The 12,294-nt window shown below is 42.1% G+C and overlaps 1 long non-coding RNA gene across 1 annotated transcript in view; it reads left to right on the forward strand.

The window, feature by feature from the left end:
* Positions 1-12,294, forward strand: part of LOC145518864 (uncharacterized) — an 87,888-nt gene that overhangs the window by 20,896 nt on the left and 54,698 nt on the right. Inside the window, exon 2 of the long non-coding RNA XR_014063360.1 lies at positions 4,839-4,967. This is a non-coding gene — a long non-coding RNA (uncharacterized LOC145518864). The remainder of the gene's footprint in view (positions 1-4,838; positions 4,968-12,294) is intronic.

A 12,294-nucleotide genomic window follows, 5' to 3' on the forward strand; every position in this document is an offset into this window, starting at 1 on the left:
TGTATCATGCTAATTGAAATGTCAGATGGAGAAAGACAAATGCCACCTGATTTCACTCCTGTGTGGAATCTAAAAACAAAACAAACAATAACAGCAGCAAAAACCAAACTCGTAGATACAGAGATCAGATTACCTGTTACCAGAAAGGAAGGTACTTGGGAGGTGAATAAAGTAGGTGAAGTGAGTCAACTGTATTGTGATGGATGGTAACTAGACTTGTAGTGGTGATTACTTTGTAGTGTATACAGATGTCAAATTATAGTACTGTACATTCCCTGGTAGCTCAGCTGATAAAGAATCTGCCTGCAATATTGGAGACCTGGGTTCAATCCCTGTGTTGGGAAGATCCCCCGGAGAAGGGACTGGCAACCCACTCCAGTATATTGCCTGGAGAATCCCTGTGGACATAGGAGCCTGGTGGGCTATACAGTTCATGGGGTCACAAAGCGTCGGACATGACTAAGTAACTAGGTGTGTGTGAGAACTTGAGGGCTTCCCTGGTGGCTCAGTGGTAAAGAATCCATCTGCCATTGCAGGAGATGCAGGTTCAATCTCTGGGTCAGAAGATCGCCTGGAGAAGGAAATGGCAATGTACAGCAGTATCCTTGCCTGGAGAATCCCCATGGATAGAGGAGCCTGGTGGGCTACAGTCCTTGGGGTTGCAAAGAGTTGGACATGACTAAGAGACTAAGCGACACCTGAAATTTATATAAGAAGAAAAGAATAATTAGTGATTATTGTAAAAACAGGCTTATAGTGAGATGTGAAAAAAAAAAAAAAGAATTTTAAGACTGAGTGAAAAATACTCCAACTAACTGAAAGCAAATGCTTTTTAAACTTTAACAGGTCCTCAGCCTTGTTTTAGCCATTTTCAGCATTCTTTTTAGATTGATTAGAGCTTAAACAGTTCAGTGTTTTTCTCTATCTTTGTTACCTTGCAGATGTTGTGTTCAGGTACTTATTTTCCAGTTTGGCATTTCACTAATAGTCTGTTATTTTCCACCTAGGTTGCCCTGTGACAATCTCATGCAGAATTCCCTCCTATGAGGTCTCTTCTTTTCTCAATATGCCTTATTATCCATTAAAGAGTAATGAGATAATAGGAGCCATCCAGTGACTATAGGGGAATAAGTGCCCAGCACAACGTTGTAAATAAGTAGTTGCTTTCTCCCCTGGGTGAGCTTTAAAATATGTCCACACTGAAAATATTTTAAAGGACTGGTTTTAAAAAAAGATCTTCACTTAGTCTTGCATCTATACAGTTCTCATAGGAGTTTTATTAAAACTCTTCTTACCGTGAATGTGTATGGGTGTTTATAGAAGCAAGAAGGTGAACATGAAATGGTTTTCCCATTGTGCATATTTCATGTGGAGTATGAAGCACAAGTGTTAGTCGCTCAGTCGTGCCTGACTCTTTGCAACCCCATGAACTGCAGCCTACCAGGCTCCTCTGTCCATGGAATTTTTCAGGCAAGGATACTGGAGTGGGTTGCCGTTTCCTTCTCCAGGGGACCTTCCCGACCCAGGGATTGAACCCTGGTCTCCAGCACTGCAGGCAGATTCTTTACCGACTGAGCTACAAGGGAAGCCCTAAAGTGACTATATGAAGTGCAGTGACTATAAACGCTAGATTTCTGTGGGGAGGCCAGCAGCTCAGCTCAAAGCTTTGGGGAAACAGTAGTTGAAGGCACAGGTGCTATGATGAACAGCTAGCTGCTGCTGTCACCAGGGACAACAGTCACTTCCTGGGCTTTCAATGCAGGAAGAAAAACCTTCAAGTTCCCACTGGGGACCTTGTCCCTTAGGGTAGGAGGAATGAATCTGTGGCTTACTGTGCGGTGTTTAGTATGAGGGAAAAGGCAGGTTGCCGGTTGGGCTGTGCCTGTGCCATGTTTTTGCTTGGTACTTCACTAGAGCAGGAAATAAAACAATTCACCATGATTCCGGATCCCATCCCCTTGTTACTCTACTCAGCTCTCCCATGGAGTTTTGCCACACTATCTCTGGCATTCTCTGACCTCTCTGCTCCTTGGTCAGTGTCCAACCTTCAGACTCTGTCTTAGGTAAATTTGTGAAATGTAGGTTGAAAGTTGGAACAAGATTATAGTTCTAGAGACTTTAAAAATAATTATTCAGAAAATTTCTTACATCTCCTGTATCATCTGAGTGTCATGGGAATTCAAATTTAGAGATTAGCTTCTCCTAAGATCAGACCCAATGTTCATGTTGCCGTAGTAACATTGCTAATGAAAGAGAAAGTTTCCATGAGACCCATTTGTCAACCTCTGTTCCAGTCACAAAGGCTGGATTTATAAGCTCCATAGACTACTTCAACTCTATTCCTCCTCTGCAGATCCATATATTATTTCACAGGCAGGCATCAAGCTATGTAGCTGGATTAAAAATTAATGAAATACTAGGATTGATAGGCTGACTACTTCAAACAAATTAAAAGATCATAGTCATTATTGGACATAGACAATGCAGAGTGTATCAGAATATACTGTCAAGTATGTGCTTCAGTTTTAAGAAGGCAGATTGAGCACACACCTGCCTTTTGACATTTCTCCAAAACCATTGTGGAAAAATATATATAGAAGTAGTTAACCCACAGTGAGAAGCTCAAGATGAGGGCAAGGAAATGTGTGTCACCAATGGATAAGAAAGTTCAATGAATTTCTGGGAGACAGAAAAAGAATGGAAGTGTGTTGAGGGAACGAAGGCTACAACATGCTGTGGGAAACAGAGGTGCCAGTGGGAGGCAACCACCTTGAAGAGACTCTAGGTTCTACATCAAGTGAAAGTGTTAGTTGCTCAGTTGTGTCTGACTCTTTGTGATCCCATGGACTGTAGTCCACCAGGTTCCTCTGTTCATGAATTTCTCCAGGCAAGAATACTGGAATGGGTAGCCATTCCCTTCTCCAGGGGATCTTCTCAACCCAGGAATTGAACCCAGATCTCCTGCATTACAGGCAGATTCTTTACCATCGGAGCCACCAGGGAAGCAAAAGGATCTGCCTGCAAAGTGGGAGACCTGGGTTTGATCCCTGGGTTGAGAAGGGATCCATTCCAGTATTCTTGCCTGGAGAATTCCATGGACGGGGAGCTTGGCGGGCTACAGTCCATGGGGTCACAAATAGTTGGACACGACTAAGTAACTCACACTTTCTACATCAAACAGTGGGGTAAAACAGGAGTGAAGGGCACTAGTCAAAGATAAGCTGATGGAAGAACTGCACAGTTGGGTTTCCTGACTCTGCAGGCAGAACAGCAAGAGGCCTAGGACTTATCTGTAAGCCAAACCTATCCACCAGTCAACCAACCAACCAATCATCCAGTCCATCAACCCACCAACCAATCATCAACCAATCAACAAAAATAGAAGGATGCTTTCTAAAACAAATATGAACTTTGAGAAAAAGTCAAGATCCCATCTCTGTATTGGTGCCTAAAGCAGGCCATTCTTCATTCTACCTGTCATAGACCTGCAGCCTAACACAGGTTGCCCCTTCACTCATTCCAAATTAAAACAGTCAACTGGCATGCATCATCCATGTTAGTAAGTTGGTCAACCAGAATTCCCTCAAAAAAGGAGAGGGCCTTTGTGGTATATATCTACATACACAACAGTAGGGGCTTCCCAGGTGACTCAGTGGTAAAGAATCTGCCTGCCAATACTGGAGACACAGAAGATTCAGGTTCAATCCCTGGGTCAGTCGGGAAGACCCCCTGGAGCAGGAAATGGTAACCACTCCAGTATTCTTGCCTGGAAAATTCCATGGACAGAAGAGTCTGGTGGGCTACAGTCTATAGAGTTGCAAAGAGTTGGACACTACTGAGCAACTGAGTGCACACACACACACACACACACATACACACACACACACACACACAGTAGAGGAAGGCCACACCAGGTTTTCTGGTTTCTGCTCTTGAACATGAATGAACTTCATCAATCATAGGACAGAAACCAACCATACAGAAAAGAAGGACCAAGAGATAACCCGTATTAGCTGAGATGCATTCAACTGCAAGTAACAGAAAGTCGAGCTAAAATGGACTTGAACAAGGAGGACATATATTTTCTCGTCTAAAGAAAAATCTGGAGATGGAGCATTCAAATGGAGTAGCTCAGCACTGTCATCAAGGACTTGGGATTTTTATCTCTCTGGTCCACTGTCCTTAGTATGTTAGTAATTTCTTTCATCATGATTACAGATGGGAGTAGGTATTACTTGAAGGAGATTGCTTAAAAAATTTTTTTTCTACCATGTGTCACTATAATTAGTGAGAATACCATTCCCATAAATGTCCCAGGAGCTCTTCCTTACAGTCACGTTGGATCTCAGGAATTGGGTCTCATGCCTATGCCTATAAAATCATTAGAAATGGAAATGAGACTATTGTGAATGGCCTAGGCCAAGGTTTCTCACCTTTCACACTACTGACATTTTGGACCAGACAATTTTTTGTTGTGGGGAGTTGTCCTGTGTATTGTAGACTGTTTAGCAGCATCCCTGCAAAGTCATAAACCATTCTGAAGGGGCATCTTCTTGACCAGTCGCTAGTAGGCCATTGAAGATAATGGTCAGCTTCGAGTCTTATAGAGATCAGAACCAAGGGCAGAAGAACTCACAGGAGCTTCACATAGAAAGCAGAGCCAAGGTTGACCTTGCTATAGTGGGGTTGATGTATGTAGTAGAACAGTAACATCTCTATACTTCCTAGTCTACCATTTCCCAAATGGGTGGGTATTTGTTCTGTTTTATTTTTGTAGTTTGCTGATTTTGTTTTTTGTTTTTCAGTTATTCTATTTCTTCTCCTCCATTGTTTCTTAGCATAGACCACCTGACTCCAAGGAGAATCATCTACACTTGGCAGAGGACAAGCCATCATTCTGAAATTGTAAACTTCAAGGTTGTGCAGCAGTGGAATGAGATTCTGTGGGTGTTCCCCTAGGTGATACGGTGAGTGTGTTCTCTAGTGGATATTAAGGAGCCAAAGGGAAGACTTTGGTAGACGTTACATTACACAACATCTATTTGCAACCTCCTGCACTCTTCTCTGTCTTTCCATAGAGGTTGTAAGTGTACGTACTCACCCAGTCACCCACATAGCTTGTGGGAGCCACATGACACAGCTTTGACCAACAAGACATAAACAGCAGTTCAGGGAGAGAACAGCTCTAGGGAAACAGTTGCTTCATTGATTAAGGCAACAGATGCAACTGATCCCAGTCCTTTCTTCCTGTCTCCACTTCTTCCCTCCTGGTTCATGAAGGTGATTCCTGAAACCAGTCATCTTGAAGCCTTGAAACAACAAGCCAACATGCTAAGGATGGTACAGTGGGTGAACAGAGTCTAGGTCTTCCATAACACCATCATCCAATTTTATCATTTCTGAATTGACTATCTCTTAAATTATCAATACTCGAGGAATTTATGTCAAGTATATTTGAGTCATTATAAGTCAGGTATTTTATCACTTGAAACTGAATAGCAAAGGATTAATAGAGTGAAAGAGGAAGAGAGAAATGAAAGATAGGGATGCAAATAGACTTGCATTAGGTGTAGTGAAATTGATTGATGCTGTCTTTGGAACCCCAGCCTATGGTACTATTTGGTAATTACCTGCCTACCCTCACTATTTTTTGCTTTTAATCCCAAGCTCTTCTCTGTGTTAAATATCATATATTAGGCTGAGACATTCTGAGCTTATTAGTAAAGGAGAGCTGACATAGCCACACGCACAAATTAAGTTATTGGCTTTTGAGATTCTGAATATGCATTTGAAATTCACTGTCTAGAAAGCCAAAGATTTTCCCCAGCTTGCAAGAGCCAGGATTTTTGAGGAAGAATAAGTATTGAATTCTAAAAGATTGCCTTTGCATGTACAAAGGGAAAAATCTCTGAAGGTATCAGGGCCTAAAATTGGGTCTGCCTGAAGTGAGGAAGGAGACTAGAGGTTTAGAGAGCAAGCAAGTACTTGGGAAGTTGCTTGTACTCTGCCCACCACCCTTCACCCCAGTCCTGGGTGAGAGGAGACAGGTTTGAGTAAGAGGAAGTAAGAGCGGAGGGGAGCAGTGCACGCTTGTCTGCGTTCAACTCTGGGAGGCAGCAAGGTACCCTTACAGAAGTCCTCTCAATGCTCAAGAGAATGATCCCTTAGTCATAAATTGGGAGTTACAGTGGGGCCAGTCATGGCTGAGCGGGCCCAAGACAGTACTGCTGAGTTTCCTTTTTACCCACAGTAATAGAAGAAAACCAGAAAACTGTTCATGAGTGAGAAGGGATCACAGTAGGGTTAAGATGGCTAGTGGAGAGATTTCCCTGGTGGTCCAGTGGTTAAGAATTCACCTTCCAATGCAGGGGACATGGGTTCAACCCCTGGTCAGGGAACTAAGATCCCACAAGTCGAGGGACACAAGTCTATGGACCGCAACTGCTGAGCTCATGCATTCTAGAGCCTGTGTTCCACAACAAGAGAAGCCAGTGTGCCACAGTTAGAGAAAGATGGCATGCGGAAATGAAGACCCAGTGCAGCCAAAAATAGTGTTTTAAAAAAGAGAGAAATTATGTCTGAAAAAATACATTGTTGTTGTTTAGTCACTGAGTCTTGTCCAATTCTTTGTGACCCCATGGACTGCAGCAAGCCGGGCTCCCCAGTCCTTTACTGTCTCCTGGAGTTTGCTCAAATTCACATCCATTGACTCAGTGATGCTATCTAACCATCTCATCCTCTGCTGCCCCTTTCTCCTTAAAGCAGAAAGTGAAAAAAAAAATATATATATATATATTTTAAAAGATAGTGAGTGGATCTGATGGGAACTTTTATCAGAACTTGGGTGATACAAACCATGTGGACTAGTAACCAGAGATCATGGTGGTGCCTTTATCAGTACAGTGGATGCCAGCACAGATGTCAGTGACCAAAGATAAGGACTCACCAAAGAGGTCAGAGGTTATAATCACCAATGGAAGCCAACCTACTGACCTACTGTCAGTGTTTTAGCACCACAGCAGCCCTCCAGAAGTGACCTACCCTCCCATGAACGTGAGTGGGAAGGAAGGAATTAAATCTGACCTTATAGAGTTTAAATGTAAAATGACTGAGTTTGCATGGAATTAATAATGGTTGAGGTTTCTGCCAGCTGGCACAATAGGGTCTTTCAGTTAGAGAAAATAAAGTTAATCCTTTTTAAGACCAAGAACATGGCTTTAGAAAATTGAACCTGTTACATAAGAAATTGAGGCATAAGTATATTATTTAAGGTAATTAAAGATAAACAAGCAAAGAAATAAAGATGATAATACATCACATAGTATAAAAAGAAAGAAGAGCATAGTTATAAAAGTTAATTAATCCTTATCTTTCATTCCTGGAAGACAATAGGCTAAATATAAATTTGATACATCCACAAATCTCATATTCATGTTATTTAGTATTTTGAAAGTAACAAATATAAGAATTAAAAAATAGTTAAGAGGTTTTTCTTGGGAAAGGGACTAGGGGGAGGTAGGAGACAGTTTTGTTTCCATCATAAATTGTTTTTGTTATTTGATTTTTTCTTACAACATACTTGTGTTACTGTGGTATAGACTAGAAAAGAATTATTTATGAACCTGAGTGCATTTGTATTTTATGTTGTAGGCTAACATAATACTCACAGTATATGTTAGGCTAACAGAATACTCACAGTAAAGATGAAAGTATACCTAAGTGTTCTGAGAATATGGACTACCATACATTGCAAAGTGGCTTTGCAAGAATTCTATAGGAATTCCTAGACTCTATGAGCGAATGGCAACCCACTCCAATATTCTTGCGTGGGAAATCCCATGGACAGAGGAGCTTTGCAGGCTACAGTCAATGGAGTTCCACAGGAATCGACCACAACTTAGCGCTAAACAAAAACAATAAGCAAATACAGGGCTTCCCAAGTGGCTCAGTGGTAAAGAATCCTCCTGCCAATGCAGGAGACGAAGGAGACGGAAGTTCTATGCCTGGTTGGGAAGATCTCCTGGAGGAGGAAATGGCAACCCACTCTAGTATTCTTGCCTGGAGAATGCCATGGACAGAGGAGTCTGGTGAACTATAGTCCATGGAGTTGCAAAGAGTCGGACACGACTGAACGACTAAGCATGCAAGCACGATGGGCAAATATAACAACCACCAGATCAAAAGGATGGCTATTAAGAGGCAAAAGAATAAAAGAAGGACAAACTGATTTGGAGACAGATCACATGGTGTCAAAGCAGTTGGAGCTGTGGGATGGTACACGTAACACTTGGACTGTCTTTTGTGAAATGCACTGGCATGACTTTTAAGGCACGCACACACACACACACACACGCACGCACGCACGCACGCACGCATGCACGCACACACACACACACACACAGTGGGTTTAGCTTGTGCTCTTGCCCACTAATCATCATCTTCTTCTCACATAGCCTTTGGGTCTTGAGAGCTCAATTAAAGCCCCCAGAAGCAAATCTGTGACACTCTGATCCCTCAACCTTGCCCTTGTCCTCTCAGAGGCAGAGGGCTGACAGGGGGTTATGCCTGAAATCAGTGGTCATTTGACCCATGCCAAAACATAAGTTCCCTGGAGCAAAAGGCTATGACTTGACAGGGGTCTAGGAAACAGCCTGCAAATCCTATAGTATTGTCTAGCACATCATCCCTGTGTAATAACATTAAGACCACTTTTTGTTTTTAAGTCTGATGATTTCTGTATCAATAACTCTGACCAACAACCTTCATTATCATTTGAGATGATGGAACCCTGGAGTAGAAATACATTCTCAAACAATTTTCTCGGAGAGAGAAATATTCCAACTGGATAATAGAAACAAAATTAAAGAGTTAACAAACAGCAATTGTTTCAAACCAGTCAATCCTGAAGGAAATCAACCCTGAATATTCATTAGAAGGACTAATGCTGAAGGTGAAGCACCAATATTTTGGCCATCAGATACAAAGAACCGACTCACTGGAAAAGACCCTGATGCTGGGAAGGACTGAGGGCAGGAGGAGAAGGGGACAACAGAGGATGAGATGGTTGGATATCATATCGACTCAATGGACATGAGTTTGAGCAGACTCTGGGAGATATTGAAGGACAGGGAAGCCTGGTGTCCTGCAGTCCATGGGGTTGCAAAGAATTGTACATGTGTGAACGACTGAACAACAAAACAACAGTTGTAAAACACAGAAAATTTGCAAATAAAATGTAATGTAATGGAGGCTAATTACACTTTCCCCCTGTATTGTTACTTTTTTGGCCATACGACTTGCGGGAACTTAGTTCCCTGACCAGAGATGGAACCTGTGCCCCCTGCAGTGAAAGTGTGGAGTTCTAACCACTGGACCACCAAGGAATATCTATCTGCATTGTGCTCTTCACCAGTTTTTCAACTGTTTTAGGACTCATGGTTATCTTGTACTCAGAGAGCATTTAGAAATAAATGCAAGTACAGATAGATATCTTTAGAGAAAAATAGAGGCTAACCATGAGAGCACCTTGAAAGACATAAAAATAGTGCAGATATTCTTCAGGCAGTGCATGCCAAGTAGCATTTTCAACATGCTACCAACTTCACTCTCAAGGCAAGTCTATGTTCTAGATTCCAAATCAACTCAAGTTGGTTTATTGATTGGTAACAGCAATTAGTAGGATTAGTCAAGCTTTCCAGCCTGAAAAAATTTCTCAAATTATTTGAAGCAACTCTTGAAAATCAGAGCATGAACTAGATTTATTTTAAAAAATTGATTTTGACCCATGACACCAAGGCTATAATCATGCTATTCCACAACTATATTATGGATCCATCAAACAACAATTCTATTTGTGTGGCCACAGAGAGGTGAATGGAAGCTTCTGACCTCTAACAGTGCAATTTTGCTTTCTCAATAACAGCATCCTGAAAGCACTGGGGGTAGATTGCTTTCCCTAGAGTGCAATACCTGAAAACTGGCCACGGCTTTCTGGCTATTGGTCTGGCCACCTAGGGGTGGCCTTATTCACAGCTGACAATACAGAAAGAGGTTTAATAAAAAAATCAGACTCCATACACATATTTTATACCTACAAGAGGGGCCTTTGTTGAAATTCAACCCTAGGCTGCTTAGTCAACTACACGGAAATATACCCAACCCTTTTCTATCACTGAATTCTTTCCTGAAATTCGTGCCATTAAGTGAAAAGCTGCCACATGAAAAATATTTCCATTAGTTGTGAGGGATTCTGTTCTCAGCCAAGGTTCTCAAACAATGTTCTCAGAGAGAGAAATGTATAAATTGGATAATGAAAACGATCATTTAATAAACAACAATTAGAAAATACATAAATAGAATTTGCAAATGAAATGTAATGGAGGCTTATTACACTTTTACACTCTCTGCACTATTTTCTTCACCAATTTTCAACTATTTAGGGCTCATGGTTATCTGACACTCAGACTGCATTTAAAAATAAATTTAAGCACAGATAAAAATCTTTAGGGAGAAATAAAGGCTAAGTGAGAGAGCTTCCAAAGACATGGAAATAGTACAGGTACAAAAGACTGAAGGTTAGTAGACGATACCACCTCTTCATTTCTCTTGCTCAGTATAGGTCCACAAAGCAAAACATCCAAACATGCACACAATTCAAATTGGTTTCAGATGATATTCTCTAACTAGAAACTGTTGGCCTGAAAATCGGTGTGTCTTTGCCTGAAAGTGTAATTTCAGAATATCACTTCTTATAGCACATTTATTTAGTCTGCTTTGTGATACAAAAGTCATTATACTTTTGTACAATGGAAATGGAGCATGGTTGGAGTGTTGTTGGCAGAATAATGGTCCCCGCAAAGATGTCCGTGTCCTATACCTCCAAATGTGTGACTGTGTTACCTTACATGACTCAAGAGACTTTGAAGATGTGATGTGATTGGATCTTGGGATGGGAAGATTATTCTGGATTATCTGGGTAGGCCCAAGGTAATTGCAAGAGGGAGCCAGGAGGTAAAAGAAGCCATGTGATGATGGAAGCAGAGGTCAAAGTGATACAAGGAAAGGACCACTAGACCAGCATCACACAGATGGCCTCTAGAAGCTGGAAAAGGCTGGAGAATGGGAAAATGGATTCTCCCCTAGAGCCTCTAGAAGGGGCACAGTGCTTAGTCGCTCAGTCGTGTCCAACTCTTTGTGACTTCATGGACTGAAGCCAGTCAGGCTCCTCTGTCCATGGGGACTCTCCAGGCAAGAATACTGGAGTGCGTTGCCATACTCTTTTCCAGGGGATCCTCCCAACCCAGGGATTGAGCCCAAATCTCCTGCATTGCAGGCAGATTCTTTACCCTCTGAGATACCAGAGAAGTCTATGGGGTCACATAGAGTTGAACACAACTGAGTGACTAACACACACACAAACAGTCACTCAGTCATGCCCAACTCTTTTGGGACCCCATGAACTGCAGCCCACCAGGCTCCTCTGTCCATGGACTTCTCCAGGCAAGAATACTGGAGTGGGTTGCCATTTCCTTCTCCAGGGGATCTTCCTGACCCAGGGATTGAACCTGGGTCTCCTGCTTAACCACTGGCCCACCATGGAAGCTGACCGTTCTGCATTCAGCCTAGATGGAAATGTGTCTCTAGGAACTTTGCTGTTGCTGCCTGTGGGCAATAGTGTGAAGTGGTGGAATAGGGTAGAGGTGGTGGTGGGAAGATATTTTTGTTTTGTCTCTCTATGAGTAAGAATGGCATTGTGTCTAAAGTGCTGATCATCCCTGAGTGATGGGTGGAATTTTTACTGTCATTTTTTTGATACTGCTGTGAACTGAACTGTGGTGTCCCCAGATTCACATGTTGAAGCCCCAACTCCTACTGCAGTGGCATTTGGAGATGAGGTTTCTGGATGGCTAATTAGGTTTTGATGAGGTCATGATGGTAGGGCCCCATGATGCGATTGTTGTCCTTATAAGAGACACTAGCAAGTTTCCTCTCTCTCTCCCTCTCAACTATGTGAGAAAACAGCAAGAAGTGGCTATCTGAAAGCCAGGAAGAGAATTTTACCAGAGCCCTCCCATTCTGGCACGTCAATCTTGGACTTCTAGCCTCTAGAACTATGAGAAAATTGATTTCTATTGTTCAAGCCACCCAGTTTACAGTGTTTTATTATGGCAGCTTGAGCAGACTAAGATACTGAAAGGAAATAAAGAGAAGGAATGTCAAGCTTGATTTTTCATATCAACCTGGCTTAAGGGCAGTAAGAGATCAAGCAAGCCAGTCAAGAATGAGCAGAAACAC

The sequence above is a fragment of the Giraffa tippelskirchi genome, chromosome 8 (genome assembly GCF_054371585.1).
Source record: "Giraffa tippelskirchi isolate mGirTip1 chromosome 8, T2T-mGirTip1v1.2.pri, whole genome shotgun sequence".
NCBI classification, from domain to species: Eukaryota; Metazoa; Chordata; class Mammalia; order Artiodactyla; family Giraffidae; genus Giraffa; species Giraffa tippelskirchi.